The sequence below is a fragment of the Salvelinus namaycush genome, chromosome 7 (assembly GCF_016432855.1).
Source record: "Salvelinus namaycush isolate Seneca chromosome 7, SaNama_1.0, whole genome shotgun sequence".
NCBI lineage: Eukaryota > Metazoa > Chordata > Actinopteri > Salmoniformes > Salmonidae > Salvelinus > Salvelinus namaycush.
Window position 1 is genome coordinate 6,751,405 of NC_052313.1, and position 20,000 is coordinate 6,771,404.

The 20,000-nt window shown below is 44.6% G+C and overlaps 1 protein-coding gene across 1 annotated transcript in view; it reads left to right on the top strand.

Annotated features, from left to right (window-relative positions):
* The window catches only part of LOC120050435 (semaphorin-5A-like), a 275,882-nt gene that overhangs the window by 239,728 nt on the left and 16,154 nt on the right, over positions 1-20,000 (top strand). The window lies entirely within an intron of this gene.

The window sequence follows — 20,000 nt, forward strand, 5'->3', positions numbered from 1 at the left end:
GTTAATGAACTTCCACAATGAAAATACACAGAGCATTATCAGTTTGGGGCTAATAATGTTAGCTTCCTCGAATCAACACCATTATGGATCCCACTCCCAACTTTCCCTCTCTCTCTCCTCCTTGACACAAGCACCATTCTGGCTCCAATTTCCCAGTTTCTCCCTTTCATCTCTCACCTCAGCTGATACCATGGTGTCTAACTCTCCTGTCGCGGATTAAAGAGGCTAATTGACATGTTGTTGATGTTGTTTAGGAGGAGGCCAACCATTAGAGGGAGAGCAGAGGGAAGGAGAGAGGGAGGGGGGAGAGAGAGTGAGAAAGAGAGAGGGACGGAGGGAGCGAGGGAAAGAGAGAGAAAAGTAGGGAGAGAGAGGGAGGGAGGGAAGGAGGAGAGACAGAGAGAAGGAAGGCGGGAGAGAGGGAGTGAGTGAGTGAGTGAGTGAGTGAGTGAGTGAGTGAGTGAGTGAGTGAGTGAGTGAGTGAGTAGGAGGGCTTGGGATACAGATGCACGAGTTTGTTTAATGATTTATATTTATTATTGAGCTCATTTCTGCCCCCAAAAGAGTGGCATCTCTTTTTAAAGTTCAGTGCTTTGCTAATCTGTATCAGGCAGTCACACACCCACCCAAAGTTCATCCCTGGGTGGGCCCTGGAAAGAAAGTTCAAACCTACCACATGCAAAGTTATTAACTTCTGTCTCCCTCTCTTTACTCTCATTGCTCTCTGAAAGACTGTGGAGGTTTAAAGGAATGATGGCAGACATGGTGGTGGAGCTGGTAAACTCCCAGTCTTGTGAGGAGCGACAGGCATCTGACATCTTTCTGATTAGGATCTTTTGATTCATTTAAGCTGTTGGAGGAAACTACAGATGTAGGATCTTAATCTGATTAGCCTGTTGCAAGAGAACTTTCCTGCAGTGCAGGACATTTTTTACATGTCGTGCATTTGAAGTTTAAAAAGGCTTCTGGAGTTTGTAATTTCCACTTGATTTTCCCTTTACGAAAAACCTATCAACTCTTTTAAAAAGGTGTGTGTGTGTTTACGTGCGCGTCGTGAGTGAGTGAGTGAGTGTGTGTGTGTGTGTGTGTGTGTGTGTGTGTGTGTGTGTGTGTGTGTGTGTGTGTGTGTGTGTGTGTGTGTGTGTGTGTGTGTGTGTGTGTGTGTGTGTGTGTGTGTGTGTGTGTGTGTGTTTGTGATCATCCCCTGACAGATTCCTTTAGACCCAGAATCAGTAGTTAACCTTTATCACACAGAGAGCCAGTCCTGCAGTAATCAGCTCCATACTGTATTGATGTCTGTGATGGGGCCACAGAGCCAAAGACCCCTCAGTCCCCTTCAATCCTCCAGAGATGATGAGAACCCGGTGGGAATAGAGTGCACTGTCGCCCAACGAAGATTTACAGTTAGCAGCGGGCTACTCGCTATCGATTTGAGTCCACACACACACACCTAAGGCATTTATAAGATGACGGTGATAAAGCAGGCTGATAGAGTGTGTGTGAGCAGTGGTGCGTGCGTGTGTGTCCGTGTGTGTGCGCACGGGTGAGCGTGCGTGTAAAATACAGAGGCTCCTGTACCTAGACGTGATCACAATAGATAGTGACCAGTGCAGTAACCCTAAGAGACAGATAGCCAGAGACAGTGGTTTATACTCCAATGAAACAAATGAAATATTATCACACACATAAAACCACACTGCCTCTGTATAGTGGTTGGAAATAAGGAAACTCCAGTAGTCATCAGTAAATAAAGAACTACGCCACCCACACCACGTTTACCTACAGCACCAGTCAAAAGTTAGGACACATCTACTCATTCAAGGGTTTTCCTTTATTTTTTACTATTTTCTACATTGTAGAATAATAGCGAAGACATCAAAACTATGAAATAACACATATGGAATCATGTGTACACACACTTGGAATTCTTTCAACCAGCTTCACTTGGAATCTACTCTGCGTCTCACAAAGACACGGCAGTTGGAACTAAAAATCGCCAATTTGGACTCATCAGACCAAAGGACAGATTTCCACCGGTCTAATGTCCATTGCTCGTGTTTCTTATGCAGTGTTTTATGCAGTGCTCGTGTTTCTTATGCAGTCAATATGCAGTGTTTACCCTTCTTTTTCAAGACCTCTGCAATCCGCCCTGGCATGCTGTTAATTAACTTCTGGGCCACATCCTGACTGATGGCAGCCCATTCTTGCATAATCAATGCTTGGAGTTTGTCAGAATTTGTGGGTTTTTGTTTGTCCCCCCGCCTCTTGAGGATTGACCACAAATTCTCAATGGGATTAAGGTCTGGGGAGTTTCCTGGCCATGGACCCAAAATATAGATGTTTTGTTCCCCGAGCCACTTAGTTATCACTTTTGCCTTATGTCAAGGTGCTCCATCATGCTGGAAAATGCATTCAAATCAAATCAAATCAAATGTATATATATAGCCCTTCTTACATCAGCTGATATCTCAAAGTGCTGTACAGAAACCCAGCCTAAAACCCCAAACAGCAAACAATGCAGGTGTAGAATCACGGTGGCTAGGAAAAACTCCCTAGAAAGGCCAAAACCTAGGAAGAAACCTAGACAGGAACCAGGCTATGAGGGGTGGCCAGTCCTCTTCTGGCTGTGCCAGGTGGAGATTTTAACAGAACATGGCCAAGATGTTCAAATGTTCATAAATGACCAGCATGGTCAAATAATAATAATCACAGTAGTTGTCGAGGGTGCAGCAAGTCAGCACCTCAGGAGTAAATGTCAGTTGGCTTTTCATAGCCGATCATTAAGAGTATCTCTTGTGGTCCCTAGAGAGTTGAAAACAGCAGGTCTTGGACAGGTAGCACGTCCGGTGAACAGGTCAGGGTTCCATAGCCACAGGCAGAACAGTTGAAACTGGAGCAGCAGCACGGCCAGGTGGACTGGGGACAGCAAGGAGTCATCATGCCAGGTAGTCCTGAGGCATGGTCCTAGGCCTCAGGTCCTCCGAGAGAGAGAAAGAATGAAAGAGAGAAAGAGAGACTTAGAGAGAGCATACTTAAATTCACACAGAACACCGGATAAGACAGGAGTACTCCAGATATAACAGACTGACCCTAGCCCCCCGACACATAAACTACAGCAGCATAAATACTGGAGGCTGAGACAGGAGGGGTCAGGAGACACTGTGGCCCCATCCGATGATACCCCCGGACAGGGCCAAACAGGCAGGATATAACCCCACCCACTTTGCCAAAGCACAGCTCCCACACCACTAGAGGGATATCTTCAACCACCAATTTACCATCCTGAGACAAGGCCGAGTATAGCCCACAAAGTTCTCTGCCACGGCACAGCCCAAAGGGGGGCGCCAACCCAGACAGGAAGATCTCGTCAGTGACTCAACCCACTCAAGTGACGCACCCCTCCTAGGGACGGCATGGAAGAGCACCAGTAAGCCAGTGACTCAGCCCCTGTAATAGGGTTAGAGGCAGAGAATCCCAGTGGAGAGAGGGGAACCGGCCAGGCAGAGACAGCAAGGGCGGTTCGTTGCTCCAGAGCTTTTCCGTTCACCTTCACACTCCTGGGCCAGACTACACTCAATCATATGACCCACTGAAGAGATGAGTCTTCAGTAAAGACTTAAAGGTTGAGACCGAGTCTGCGTCTCTCACATGGGTAGGCAGACCATTCCATAAAAAGGGAGCTCTATAGGAGAAAGCCCTGCCTCCAGCTGTTTGCTTAGAAATTCTAGGGACAATTAGGAGGCCTGCGTCTTGTGACCGTAGCGTACGTGTAGGTATGTACGGCAGGACCAAATCGGAAAGATAGGTAGGAGCAAGCCCATGTAATGCTTTGTAGGTTAGCAGTAAAACCTTGAAATCAGCCCTTGCCTTAACAGGAAGCCAGTGTAGGGAGGCTAGCACTGGAGTAATATGATAACATTTTTTGGTTCTAGTCAGGATTCTAGCAGCCGTATTTAGCACTAACTGAAGTTTATTTAGTGCTTTATCCGGGTAGCCGGAAAGTAGAGCATTGCAGTAATCTAACCTAGCAAAAGCATGGATACATTTTTTTGCATCATTTTTGGACAGAAAGTTTCTGATTTTTACAATGTTACATAGATGGAAAAAAGCTGTCCTTGAAACAGTCTTGATATGTTCATCAAAAGAGAGATCAGGGTCCAGAGTAACGCCGAGGTCCTTCACAGTTTTATTTGAGACGACTGTACAACCATCAAGATGAATTGTCAGATTCAACAGAAGATCTCTTTGTTTCTTGGGACATAGAACAAGCATCTCTGTTTTGTCCGGGTTTAAAAGTAAAAAGTTTGCAGCCATCCACTTCCTTATGTCTGAAACACAGGCTTCTAGCGAGGGCAATTTTGGGGCTTCACCATGGTTCATTGAAATGTACAGCTGTGTGTCATCTGCATAGCAGTGAAAGTTAACATTTATGTTTTCGAATGACATCCCCAAGAGGTAAAATATATAGTGAAAACAATAGTGGTCCTAAAACGGGACCTTGAGGAACACCAACATTTATAGTTGATTTGTCAGAGGACAAACCATTCACAGAGACAAACTGATATCTTTCCGACAGATAAGATCTAATCCAGGCCAGAACTTGTCCGTGTAGACCAATTTGTGTTTCGAATCTCTCCAAAAGAATGTGGTGATCGATGGTATCAAAAGCAGCACTAAGGTCTAGGAGCACGAGAACAGATGCAGAGCCTCGGTCTGACGCCATTAAAAGGTAATTTACCACCTTCACAAGTGCAGTCTCAGTGCTATGATGGGGTCTAAAACCAGACTGAAGCATTTCGTATACATTGTTTGTCTTCAGGAAGGCACTGAGTTGCTGCGCAACAGCTTTTTCAAAAAAAATTGAGAGGAATGGAAGATTCGATATAGGCCGATAGTTTTTTATATTTTCTGGGTCAAGGTTTGGCTTTTTCAAGAGAGACTTTATTACTGCCACTTTTAGTGAGTTTGGTACACATCCGGTGGATAGAGAGCCGTTTATTATGTTCAACATAGGAGGGCCAAGCACAGGCAGCAGCTCTTTCAGTAGTTCAGTTGGAATAGGGTCCAGTATGCAGCTTGAAGGTTTAGAGGCCATGTTTATGTTCATCATTGTGTCAAGAGATATAGTACTAAAACACTTGAGTGTCTCTCTTGATCCTAGGTCATGGCAGTTGTGAAGACTCAGGACAACTGAGCTTTGGAGGAATACGCAGATTTAAAGAGGAGTCAGTAATTTGCTTTCTAATGATCATGATCTTTTCCTCAAAGAAGTTCATGAATTTATTACTGCTGAAGTGAAAGCCATCCTCTCTTGGGGAATGCTGCTTTTTAGTTAGCTTTGCGACAGTATCAAAAATAAATTTTGGATTGTTCTTATTTTCCTCAATTCAGTTGGAAACATAGGATGATCGAGCAGCAGTGAGGGCTCTTCGATACTGCACGGTACTGTCTTTCCAAGCTAGTCGGAAGACTTCCAGTTTGGTGTGGCACCATTTCCGTTCCAATTTTCTGGAAGCTTGCTTCAGAGCTCGGGTATTTTCTGTATACCAGGGAGCTAGTTTCTTATGACAAATGTTTTTAGTTTTTAGGGGTGCAACTGCATCTAGGGTATTGCGCAAGGTTAAATTGAGTTCCTCAGTTAGGTGTTTAACTGATTTTTGTCCTCTGACATCATTGGGTAGGCAGAGGGAGTCTGGAAGGGCATCAAGGAATCTTTGGGTTGTCTGAGAATTTATAGCATGACTTTTGATGCTCCTTGGTTCGGGTCTGAGCAGATTATTTGTTGTGATTGCAAACGTAATAAAATCGTGGTCCGATAGTCCAGGGTTATGAGGAAAAACATTAAGATCTACAACATTTATTCCATGTGACAAATAGGTCCAGAGTATGACTGTGGCAGTGAGTAGGTCCAGAGACATGTTGGACAAAACCCAATGAGTCGATGATGGCTCCGAAAGCCTTTTGGAGTGGGTCTGTGGACTTTTCCATGTGAATATTAAAATAACCAAAAATTAGAATATTATCTGCTATGACTACAAGGTCCGATAGGAATTCAGGGAACTCAGTGAGGAACGCTGTATATGGCCCAGGAGGCCTGTAAACAGTAGCTATAAAAAGTGATTGAGTAGGCTGCATAGATTTCATGACTAGAAGCTCAAAAGACTAAAACGTCATTTGTTTTTGTAAATTGAAATTTGCTATCGTAAATGTTAGCAACACCTCCGCCTTTGCGGGATGCACGGGGGATATGGTCACTAGTGTAACCAGGAGGTGAGGCCTCATTTAACACAGTAAATTCATAAGGCTTAAGCCATGTTTCAGTCAGGCCAATCTCATCAAGATTATGATCAATGATTAGTTAATTGACTATAACTGCCTTTGAAGTGAGGGATCTAACATTAAGTAGCCCTATTTTGAGATGTGAGGTATTGAGATCTCTTTCAATAATGGCAGGAATGGAGGAGGTCTTCATTCTAGTGAGATTGCTAAGGCGAACACCACCATGTTTAGTTTTGCCCAACCTAGGTCGAGGCACAGACACAGTCTCAATGGGGATAGCTGAGCTGACTACACTGACTGGGCTAGTGGCAGACTCCACTAAGCTGGCAGGCTGGCTAACAGCCTGCAGCCTGGCCTGCACCCTATTTCATTGTGGAGCTAGAGGAGTTAGAGCCCTGTCTATGTTGGTAGATAAGATGAGAGCACCCCTCCAGCTAGGATGTCCGTCACTCCTCAACAGGCCAGGCTTGGTCCTGTTTGTGGGTGAGTCCCAGAAAGAGGGCCAATTATCTACAAATTCTATCTTTTGGGAGGGGCAGAAAACAGTTTTCAACCATCGATTGAGTTGTGAGACTCTGCTGTAGAGCTCATCACTCCCCCTAACTGGGAGGGGGATAGAGACAATTACTCGATGCCGACACATCTTTCTAGCTGATTTACACACTGAAGCTATGTTGCGCTTGGTGACCTCTGACTGTTTCATCCTAACATCGTTGGTGCCGACGTGGATAACAATATCCCTATACTCTTTACACTCGCCAGTTTTAGCCTTAGCCAGCACCATCTTCAGTTTAGCCTTACCGTAGGTAGCCCTGCCCCCTGGTAAACAGTGTATGATTGCTGGATGATTCGTTTTAAGTCTAATACTGCGGGTAATGGAGTCGCCAATGACTAAGGTTTTCAATTTGTCAGAGCTAATGGTGGGAAGCTTCGGCGTCTCAGACCACGTAACGGGAGGAGTAGAGACCAGAGAAGGCTCGGTTTCAGACCCCGACTCGCTGCTTAATGGGGGAAACCGGTTGAAAGTTTCTGTCGGCTGAATGAGCGACACCGGTTGAGCATTCCTACAGCATTTCCCTCCAGAAGCCACGAGAAAGTTGTCCGGCTGCGGGGACCGTGCGAGAGGATTTGTACTAACGTTACTATCTGTACTTACTGGTGGCACAGACGCTCTTTCATCCTTTCCTACACTGAAATTACCCTTGCCTAACGATTGCGTCTGAAGCTGGGCCTGCAGCACAGCTATCCTCGCCGTAAGGCGATCGTTCTCCTGTATATTATGAGTACAGCGACTGCAAATAGAAGGCATCATGTTAATGTTACAACTTAGCTTCGACTGTTGGAAGTCCTGATGAACCATGTCAAGATAAAGCGTCCGGAGTGGAAAAAGTTGAATGAAAAAAAGTTCAGTGAGGGAAAAACTAAAAATATAAACGGTAATTAAAAAGTAAAACCATAAAGTTGTCAGGTAGCAAAGTAAGGTTGGCAACAAAAACGCACAGCAACACTTAAACAAGTCTGCAAGTTGTGACCGGAAATTACACGCTCAGGAAATGACACTCCTGTTCGTCACCAAACTGTTCCTGGATGGTTGGGAGAAGTTGCTCTCAGAGGATGTGTTGGTACCATTCTTTATTCATGGCTGTGTTCTTAGGCAAAATTGTGAGTGAGCCCACTCCCTTGGCTGAGATGCAACCCCACACATGAATGGTCTCAGGATGCTTTACTGTTGGCATGACACAGGACTGATGGTAGCGCTCACCTTGTCTTCTCCGGACAAGCTTTTTTCCGGATGCCCCAAACAATCGGAAAGGGGGTTCATCAGAGAAAATGACTTTACCTCAGTCCTCAGCAGTCCAATCCCTGTACCTTTTGCAGAATATCAGTCTGTCCCTGATGTTTTTCCTGGAGAGAAGTGGCTTCTTTTCTGCCCTTCTTGACACCAGGCCATCCTCCAAAAGTCTTCACCTCACTGTGGGTGCAGATGTACTCACACCTGCCTGCTGCATTCCTGAGCAAGCTCTGTAATGGTGGTGCCCCGATCCCGCAGCTGAATCAACTTAGGAGACGGTCCTGGCACTTGCTGGACTTTCTTGGGCGCCCTGAAGCCTTCTTCACAACAATTGAACCGCTCTCCTTGAAGTTCTAGATGAATAAATGGTTGATTTAGGTGCAATCTTACTGGCAGCAATATCCTTGCCTGTGAAGCCCTTTTTGTGCAAAGCAATGATGACGGCACATGTCTCCTTGCAGGTAACCATGGTTGACAGAGGAAGAACAATGATTCCAAGCACCACCCTCCTTTTGAAGCTTCCAATCTGTTGTTCGAACTCAATCAGCATGACAGAGTGATCTCCAGCCTTGTCCTCGTCAACACTCACACCTGTGTTAACGAGAGAATCACTGACATGATGTCAGCTGGTCCTTTTGTGGCAGGGCTGAAATGCAGTCGAAATGTTTTTTGTGGGATTCAGTTCATTTGCATGGCAAAGAGGGACTTAAATTCATCTGATTACTCCTCATAACATTCTGGAGTATATGCAAATTGCCATCACACAAACTGAGGCAGCAGACTTTGTGAAAATGTATATTTGTGTCATTCTCAAAACTTTTGGCCACGGCTGTACATGTATAAATATATCATGAAAGGACCAGGAGGTTTACCTTCATGTATAGATATATCATTAAAGGACTAGGAGGTTTACCTTCATGTATAAATATATCATAATAGGACCAGGAAGTTTACCTGACCATGTGACAAGTCCAGGCAAAAACTCAGGTCTCTATCTATACATTATACTGTATACATACAATATGACTGTGAGAGACCATTCCTGCAAACTGTTCCAACCTTCTGGAGTGTAGCTGACCTTTAAAATGCAGGTCAGTCTCTGAGAGTCACTGATATGAATTCAGTTTCTTCAGGTCTTTTGATGTGTGTTACTTCCTCCGTTTCTACGGAATGTCAACATGGTTGTCACGCAAGGATCGGGAGGATCAGAGGGATCAGAAATGGCTGACATTTGGCGATTTTAACTCCTTTTGAAGTCACATGTTTTATCCCAGACGTAACTCACACCTGCTTCATGCCGATACGGAATGCTTAATCGATTTTCTCAGGAAATAATGAAAATGTTAGATTAGGAAGTGTGTTTGAACGTCTTTGGTGTCGGTTTCCTCTCGTCACCTCCGTTGAGGGGATACGATCTATCTAAATTAGATGAGATAGATAAAGCGTATAAGATTAAGCCAAGCAGTGAGAATGGCTTTTATTGGACATACTAAGTCATTTTTAGCGGCGATGAAGGGCTTAATTATGGTTATTTAGTTAATTACTTAAGATGTTAATTGATTAAGAGATCTTTCTCATCGTATCTACTCAGTAATTATTAATGTAATGTGTTCTCCTTTGTAGTTTTTCCTTAAAGTGGAACTGACATCATTTTAGCAACATTAAATCTTATTCAAATCTGTTCATAATACACCCCCAGGGAGAATGTGACACTTTTTTCTTTCTTTTTTTTACATTTTCTGACACGCGTTTTTTGCCAACGTTTACTGACACTGGTCATATTCAACGGGTGTTGCACGTTCATAAATTAATCAGCTATTCTGCGCTCTGGCACACTCAGGCGAGTGTGTCAGAATGTCTTCGTCTGTCCGTGATGTGTTTCAGCTCAGACGCTCTGAGGCGAAGGCCCTCTCTGAGACAGATTAGTCTCCCCTGCTCACAGACATCACAGCGAGCATAGATATATTACTTCTGCCTGTGCTCTGACAAGCACTTCAATTTGCTTACCGCCCCAACAGGTCCACAGACGATGCAATCGCCATCACACTGCACACTACCCTATTGCATCTGAACAAGAGGAATACCTATGTAAGAATGCTGTTCATTGACTATAGCTCAGCATTCAACACCATAGTAGCCTCCAAGCTCATTAAGCTTGAGGCCCTGGGGCTTAACCCCGCCCTGTGCAATTGGGTCCTGGACTTCCTGATGGGCCGCCCCCAGGTGGTGAAGGTAGGAAACAACATCTCCACTTCACTGATCCTCAACATTGGGGCCCCAGAAGCGTGCGTGCTCAGCCCCCTCCTGTACTCCCTGTTCACCCATGACTGCGTGGCCACGCACGCCTCCAACTCAATCATCAAGTTTGCAGACGACACAACAGTAATAGGCTTGATTACCAACAATGACGAGACAGTGTCAGGAAAACAACCTGTCACTCAAGGTCAACAAAACAAAGGAGATGATCGTGGACTTCAGGAAACAGCAGAGGGAGCACCCCCCTATCCACATTGACGGGACAGCAGTGGGGAAGGGGGAAAGTTTTAAGTTCCTTGGCGTACACATCACGGACAAACTGAAATGGTCCACCCACACAGACAGTGTAGTGAAGAAGGCGCAACAGCGCCTCTTCAACCTCAGGAGGCTGAAGAATGCTCACAAACTTTTACACATGCACAATTAAGAGCATCCTTTTGGGCTGTATCACCGCTTGGTACGGCAACTTCACCACCCACAACCGCAGGGCTCTCCAGAGGGTGGTGCTGTCTACACAACGAATCACTAGGGGCAAACTACCTGCCCTCCAGGACACCTACAGCACCCGATGTCACAGGAAGGCCATAAAGATAATCAAGGACAACAACCACCCGAGCCACTGCCTGTTCACCCCGCTATCACCCAGAAGGCGAGGTCAGTACAGGTGCATCAAAGCTGGGACCGAGAGACTGAAAAACAGCTTCTATCTCAAGGCCATCCGACTGTTAAACAGCCATCACTAACACAGAGGCTGCTGCCTACATACAGCCTTGAAATCATTTAGGCAGGACACTGAGGTTAACACCCCTACTCTTACGATAGGTGCCATGGGATCTTTAGTGACCACAGAGAGTCAGGACACCTGTTTAACGTCCCAGCCGGAAGACTGCACCCAACACAGGGTAATGTCCCCAGTCACTTTTATTATTTTTAGACCAGAGGAAAGAGTGCTTCCCACTGGCCCGCCAACACCACTTCCAGCAGCATCTGGTCTCCCAGCCAGGGATTGACCAGGACCAACCCTGCCTAGCTTCAGAGGCAAGCTAGCAGTGGGATGCAGGGTGGTATGCTGCTGACAAAGATCAGGTTGGTAGATCAGGTTGATAGATCTGGCAATCTCTTCACTATAAACCCCTGAGTCACTTCCTTGTATCTGTCTTACCTCTGTCGACCTCAGACCAATGTAAATACAACATATCCTGGTAATTAGCCCTAATCACTGTGTATTAGTTACAGTGTGTGTGCGTGTGTGTAGACGTATTTAACAAGAATATGTGTGTGTGTGTGTGTGTGTGTGTGTGTGTGTGTGTGTGTGTGTGTGTGTGTGTGTGTGTGTGTGTGTGTGTGTGTGTGTGTGTGTGTGTGTGTGTGTGTGTGTGTGTGTGTGTGTGTGTGCGCGCTTGCCTGACTGCATGTGTGTCTCTGTTCTCTGTACCCCATTCCCATCAGAGTGGGAGTTTTCATTGCCCTCTCAATAACTTTTAATAAGCGATTCACACAAACACACACAACCACACACACACAAAAACACACACACTAACACACACACATACTAAGCGTCTCCCTGAGTCGATCCCTGGGGCGAGTGTTTGACAATCCAGATGACAGCTGTGGGAATACTGTCACAGCTCTGTGGTTTAACACTGTAATCCAACTGAGCTGTTAATTTTCTGGATTACACACACACACACACACACACACACACACACACACACACACACACACACACACACACACACACACACACACATTTCTGATCTCATCTATATTGTGTGAATGTGTGGGACACTGTCAATGGGACTCTCAATACTTGTACATTTACAGTTGTTCAGCTAGCCCATAAGAGTCTAAGGGGGGGATTGTTTTAAGAAGGTCATAACAAGGATCATTTAGCTATTTGATTTTGAATTTTAAGATCCCTTGAAGTATCACCAAGAAATATTTTAAAAAATGGCGTTACTGCTATTAGCACATACAAACGCATTGAATAACAGATTCATATAGTCCTTCCCCCAAAAAATCTAAAGGAAGTTTGTTGTGAAGTGTCTGTCCTATATCGGAGAGATAGAAGAAAGATCAGGAAACATTTGTATTTAACGCCTTATTTTTGGCACTAAACAGTCTCCATATATACTTCCATACATTTTTTCAACTGGTACCGGGGGACCTTCAGATGAATCTTGTGAGGCCCGTGGGTGTCCTAGAGAAAAACAACTACCTTTCCACAGAGGGGTCATATTAGTGTGTAGCCCAAACTGTTCGGACACTACAGACAGAAGTTACAGGTCGGCTGTATCGACTTCAAGTGAGTCCCAAGACACTTGTGGGGGTCGTAGAGCATAGAACACCATTATGAGAGTGAGAGTCTCATCTTTCCATAGAGGTCAAACCGGTTGGATGTTGCAGAAAATTTTGTGAGAATACCAATTTTTGGGATGTCTCATGGTTTGACAAACACAGCTCTAACTCTGCCACCTTTCACCACAGATTGGGATGTCTCATGGTTTGACAAACACAGCTCTAACTCTGCCACCTTTCACCACAGATGAGATGTCTCATGGTTTGACAAACACAGCTCTAACTCTGCCACCTTTCACCACAGATGAGATGTCTCATGTTCTGACAAACACAGCTCTAACTCTGCCACCTTTCACCACAGATGAGATGTCTCATGTTCTGACAAACACAGCTCTAGCTCTGCCACCTTTCACCACAGATGAGATGTCTCATGGTTTGACAAACACAGCTCTAACTCTGCCACCTTTCACCACAGATGAGATGTCTCATTGTCTGACAAACACAGCTCTAACTCTGCCACCTTTCACCACAGATGAGATGTCTCATGGTCTGACAAACACAGCTCTAGCTCTGCCAGCTTTCACCACAGATGAGATGTCTCATGGTCTGACAAACACAGCTCTAACTCTGCCACCTTTCACCACAGATGAGATGTCTCATGGTCTGACAAACACAGCTCTAGCTCTGCCAGCTTTCACCACAGATGAGATGTCTCATGGTCTGACAAACACAGCTCTAACTCTGCCACCTTTCACCACAGATGAGATGTCTCATGGTCTGACAAACACAGCTCTAGTTCTGCCAGCTTTCACCACAGATGAGATGTCTCATGGTCTGACAAACACAGCTCTAGCTCTGCCACCTTTCACCACAGATGAGATGTCTCATGGTCTGACAAACACAGCTCTAGCTCTGCCACCTTTCACCACAGATGAGATGTCTCATGGTCTGACAAACACAGCTCTAGCTCTGCCACCTTTCACCACAGATGAGATGTCTCATGGTTTGACAAACACAGCTCTAGCTCTGTCAGCTTTCACCACAGATGAGATGTCTCATGGTCTGACAAACACAGCTCTAACTCTGCCACCTTTCACCACAGATGAGATGTCTCATGGTCTGACAAACACAGCTCTAGCTCTGTCAGCTTTCACCACAGATGAGATGTCTCATGGTCTGACAAACACAGCTCTAGTTCTGCCAGCTTTCACCACAGATGAGATGTCTCATGGTCTGACAAACACAGCTCTAGCTCTGCCACCTTTCACCACAGATGAGATGTCTCATGGTCTGACAAACACAGCTCTAGCTCTGCCACCTTTCACCACAGATGAGATGTCTCATGGTCTGACAAACACAGCTCTAGCTCTGCCACCTTTCACCACAGATGAGATGTCTCATGGTCTGACAAACACAGCTCTAGCTCTGCCACCTTTCACCACAGATTGGGATGTCTCATTGTCTGACAAACACAGCTCTAACTCTGCCACCTTTCACCACAGATGAGATGTCTCATGGTCTGACAAACACAGCTCTAGCTCTGCCACCTTTCACCACAGATTGGGATGTCTCATTGTCTGACAAACACTGCTCTAGCTCTGCCACCTTTCACCACAGATGAGATGTCTCATGGTCTGACAAACACAGCTCTAGCTCTGCCACCTTTCACCACAGATGAGATGTCTCATGGTCTGACAAACACAGCTCTAGCTCTGCCACCTTTCACCACAGATTGGGATGTCTCATTGTGTGACAAACACAGCTCTAACTCTGCCACCTTTCACCACAGATGAGATGTCTCATGGTCTGACAAACACAGCTCTAGCTCTGCCACCTTTCACCACAGATTGGGATGTCTCATTGTCTGACAAACACAGCTCTAGCTCTGCCACCTTTCACCACAGATGAGATGTCTCATGGTCTGACAAACACAGCTCTAGCTCTGCCACCTTTCACCACAGATTGGATGTCTCATTGTCTGACAAACACTGCTCTAGCTCTGCCACCTTTCACCACAGATGAGATGTCTCATGGTCTGACAAACACAGCTCTAGCTCTGCCACCTTTCACCACAGATGAGATGTCTCATGGTCTGACAAACACAGCTCTAACTCTGCCACCTTTCACCACAGATGAGATGTCTCATGGTCTGACAAACACAGCTCTAGCTCTGCCACCTTTCACCACAGATGAGGAAGTGCAACACTGGGATGTGGTGGATTGAGACGCATCCAATGCAAAAAATATATATATATCTAACTTAAACGGACAGATTATTTATGGTAATTGTTTATTATACTAATTATATTTCAGTGGGGGCGCGGACATCGACTTTAGGGGGCTAGACTGCATTGTATTACATTTCTTGTTTCTAACTCTGTACTTTGAGTAAGATCACACACCACCTCTCAATCACAGTCCTGATTTAAGCTTGGAGGAGTATGAAGACTATGAAACCATGTGTTTGGAGGAGTGACAAGACTATGAAACAGTCCATTGTGTTTGGAGGAGTGACAAGACTATGAAACAGTCCATTGTGTTTGGAGGAGTGACAAGACTATGAAACAGTCCATTGTGTTTGGAGGAGTGACAAGACTATGAAACAGTCCATGGTGTTTGGAGGAGTGACAAGACTATGAAACAGTCCATTGTGTTTGGAGGAGTGACAAGACTATGAAACAGTCCATTGTGTTTGGAGGAGTGACAAGACTATGAAACAGTCCATTGTGTTTGGAGGAGTGACAAGACTATGAAACAGTCCATTGTGTTTGGAGGAGTGACAAGACTATGAAACAGTCCATTGTGTTTGGAGGAGTGACAAGACTATGAAACAGTCCATGGTGTTTGGAGGAGTGACAAGACTATGAAACAGTCCATGGTGTTTGGAGGAGTGAGAAGACTATGAAACAGTCCATGGTGTTTGGAGGAGTGAGAAGACTATGAAACAGTCCATGGTGTTTGGAGGAGTGACTAGACTATGAAACAGTCCATGGTGTTTGGAGGAGTGACTAGACTATGAAACAGTCCATGGTGTTTGGAGGAGTGACAAGACTATGAAACAGTCCATGGTGTTTGGAGGAGTGACAAGACTATGAAACAGTCCATGGTGTTTGGAGGAGTGACTAGACTATGAAACAGTCCATGGTGTTTGGAGGAGTGACAAGACTATGAAACAGTCCATGGTGTTTGGAGGAGTGACAAGACTATGAAACAGTCCATGGTGTTTGGAGGAGTGAGAAGACTATGAAACAGTCCATTGTGTTTGGAGGAGTGACTAGACTATGAAACAGTCCATGGTGTTTGGAGGAGTGACTAGACTATGAAACAGTCCATTGTGTTTGGAGGAGTGACTAGACTATGAAACAGTCCATGGTGTTTGGAGGAGTGACAAGACTATGAAACAGTCCATGGTGTTTGGAGGAGTGACAAGACTATGAAACAGTCCATGGTGTTTGGAGGAGTGACTAGACTATGAAACAGTCCATGGTGTTTGGAGGAGTGACTAGACTATGAAACCATTGTGTTTGGAGGAGTGACTAGACTATGAAACCATTGTGTTTGGAGGAGTGACTAGACTATGAAACCATTGTGTTTGGAGGAGTGACAAGACTATGAAACAGTCCATTGTGTTTGGAGGAGTGACAAGACTATGAAACAGTCCATTGTGTTTGGAGGAGTTACAAGACTATGAAACAGTCCATGGTGTTTGGAGGAGTGAGAAGACTATGAAAGAGTCCATGGTGTTTGGAGGAGTGACTAGACTATGAAACGGTCCCTTGTGGAAGAGTGTGAGTGTGTAGTGTACATCTAGCAGACTAAGCAGGGGGCTTTTTAAGAGTGCAGGTCACCGTGGCAGGCAGGGCTGTCTGTGCCACTGCCTGTTCCAAATCAAATCAATACAGAGCATGGGGCCTCAGAGGATCTGTCAGTGCTCCTGCCAACTCAGTGGCAGGGTGAGGTAGAGAACGTGTGTGTGTGTGTGTGTGTGTGTAGACATGTTGACTCCCAAGGTTGTGTGTAGCTATGTAGAGGTCAGGACTGTACATGTGATAAGTAAATACTCTGTTTTCTCTACTAAAGGGCTGCAGGGACAATCCCAAACTGTCCATGGATGGAGCGCTCAATGAAACAATAGACGCAGAGAAAGAAAGAGAGGGGGTGAGAAAGAGAGAGAGAGAAGAGGGTGAACGATACAGAGATTGAGATCAAATCCAAATCAAAGTTTATTGGTCACATGCAACGTTTTGCTGACGTTGTCACAGGCAAAATTATTATGTTTCTAGCTCCAACAGAGCAGCGAAATAATTATGTGTCTAGCTCCAACAGAGCATCAATATCTAATGGTTATGTTTCTAGCTCCAACAGAGCCGCGAAATGATTATGTTTCTAGCACCAACAGAGCATCAATATCTAATGATTATGTGTCTAGCACCAACAGAGCATCAATATCTAATGGTTATGTTTCTAGCACCAACAGAGCAGCGAAATGATTATGTTTCTAGCTCCAACAGAGCAGCGAAATGGTTATGTTTCTAGCTCCAACAGAGCAGCGAAATGGTTATGTTTCTAGCTCCAAAAGAGCAGCGAAATGGTTATGTTTCTAGCACCAACAGAGCATCATAATCTAATGGTTATGTGTCTAGCTCCAACAGAGCATCATAATCTAATGATTATGTTTCTAGCTCCAACAGAGCATCATAATCTAATGGTTATGTGTCTAGCTCCAACAGAGCATCATAATCTAATGATTATGTGTCTAGCTCCAACAGAGCATCATAATCTAATGGTTATGTGTCTAGCTCCAACAGAGCATCAATATCTAATGGTTATGTGTCTAGCTCCAACAGAGCATCATAATCTAATGATTATGTTTCTAGCTCCAACAGAGCATCATAATCTAATGGTTATGTGTCTAGCTCCAACAGAGCATCATAATCTAATGATTATGTTTCTAGCTCCAACAGAGCATCATAATCTAATGGTTATGTTTCTAGCTCCAACAGAGCATCAATATCTAATGGTTATGTGTCTAGCTCCAACAGAGCATCAATATCTAATGATTATGTTTCTAGCTCCAACAGAGCATCAATATCTAATGATTATGTTTCTAGCTCCAACAGAGCATCAATATCTAATGATTATGTTTCTAGCTCCAACAGAGCATCAATATCTAGCAATACAATAACAATACACACATAATCCAATAGTCCAGAATATAAATAGATATATGTGTATGTATGTGAATGGTGTGTAAAGTCGTGGCCAAAGGTTTTGAGAATGACACAAATATACATTTTCACAGAGTCTGCTGCCTCAGTTTGTATGATGGCAATTTGCATATACTCCAGAATGTTATGAAGAGTGATCAAATTAATTGCAAAGTCCCTCTTTGCCATGCAAATGAACTGAATCCCCCAAAAACATTTCCAATGCATTTCAGCCCTGCCACAAAAGGACCAGCTGACATCATGTCAGTGATTCTCTCGTTAACAAAGGTGTGAGTGTTGACGAGGACAAGGCTGGAGATAACTCTGTCATGCTGATTGAGTTCGAATAGCCGAGTGGAAGCTTCAAAAGGAGGGTGGTGCTTGGAATCATTGTTCTTCCTCTGTCAACCATGGTTACCTGCAAGGAAACACGTGCCGGCATCATTGCTTTGCACAACAATGGCTTCACAGGCAAGGATATTGCTGCCAGTAAGATTGCACCTAAATCAACCATTTATCGGCTCATCAAGAACTTCAAGGAGCGCGGTTCAATTGTTGTGAAGAAGGCTTCAGGGCGACCAAGAAAGTCCAGCAAGCGCCAGGACCGTCTCCTAAAGTTGATTCAGCTGCGGGATCAGGGCACCACCAGTACAGAGCTTGCTCAGGAATGGCAGCAGGCAGGTGTGAGTGCATCTGCACGCACAGTGAGGTGAAGACTTTTGGAGGATGGCCTGGTGTCAAGAAGGGCAGCAAAGAAGCCACTTCTCTCCAGGAAAAACATCAGGGACAGACTGCAAAAGGTACAGGGATTGGACTGCTGAGGACTGGGGTAAAGTCATTTTCTCTGATGAATCCCCTTTCCGTTTGTTTGGGGCATCCAGAAAAAAGCTTGTCCGGAGAAGACAAGGTGAGCGCTACCATCAGTCCTGTGTCATGCCAACAGTAAAGCATCCTGAGACCATTCATGTGTGGGGTTGCATCTCAGACAAGGGAGTGGGCTCACTCACAATTTTGCAAAGGCAAAAGGCATAAGGCAAAAGTGATAACTAAGTGGCTCGGGGAAATAAAACATCGATATGTTGGGTCCATGGCCAGGAAACTCCCCAGACCTTAATCCCATTGAGAACTTGTGGTCAATCCTCAAGAGGCGGGTGGACAAACAAAAATCCACAAATTCTGACAAACTCCAAGCATTTATTATGCAAGAATGGGCTGCCATCAGTCAGGATGTGGCCCAGAAGTTAATTGACAGCATGCCAGGGCAGATTGCAGAGGTCTTGAAAAAGAAGGGTCAACACTGCAAATATTGACTCTTTGCATCAACTTCATGTAATTGTCAATAAAAGCCTTTGACACTTATGAAATGCTTGTAATTATACTTCAGTATATCATAGTAACATCTGACAAAAAATATCTAAAGACACTGAGGCAGCAGACTGTGAAAAATAATATTTGTGTCATTCTCAAAACTTTTGGCCACGACTGTATAGACATTATGGCCAGTATGTGAATAGAAAAGGTGTGTACATCAGTAGTTATAGAGGATGAGCCGTGACTAGAATACAGTATTTAGATAGGAAGTGAGTAAAACACTATGTAAACATTATTAAAGTGATCAGTGTTCAATGACTATGTACATAGGGTAGCAGTCTCTAAGGTGCAGGGTATATCGAGATAGAGAGACAAAGGGAGATCACAGAGAGAGAGAAAAGAGAGAGAGAAAGGATTTCATTGTTGTCGGTTCAGATGTTTAATAATAGCAGAGTGGGTTGATTGAGTGAATCATCACTGGAGTATTTGGAAGCGAACACTGTAATTTAGTTTCAAGATATTATCATTCACACAAAGACATCAGGCCAGCCTTTTAGATTCACTCTGAAAGGGACATTTTCACAGCCTCTGATGATGAATGAACAACGTAATAGAAGCTTAATAAAAATTACAGTTTCATATTTCATTAATATTTCTCCGTTAACTCATTTCAGATGAGGGATCATAGATTAGTCAAACACTCAAAGAGTTGAATTAGAGGATCCCAATAGCTCTCAGTCTGACTGTGTGTGTGTGCGTGTGTGTGTGTGTGTGTGTGTGTGTGTGTGTGTGTGTGTGTGTGTGTGTGTGTGTGTGCGTGTGCGTGTGCGTGTGTGTGTGTGCGTGCATGAGAGAGA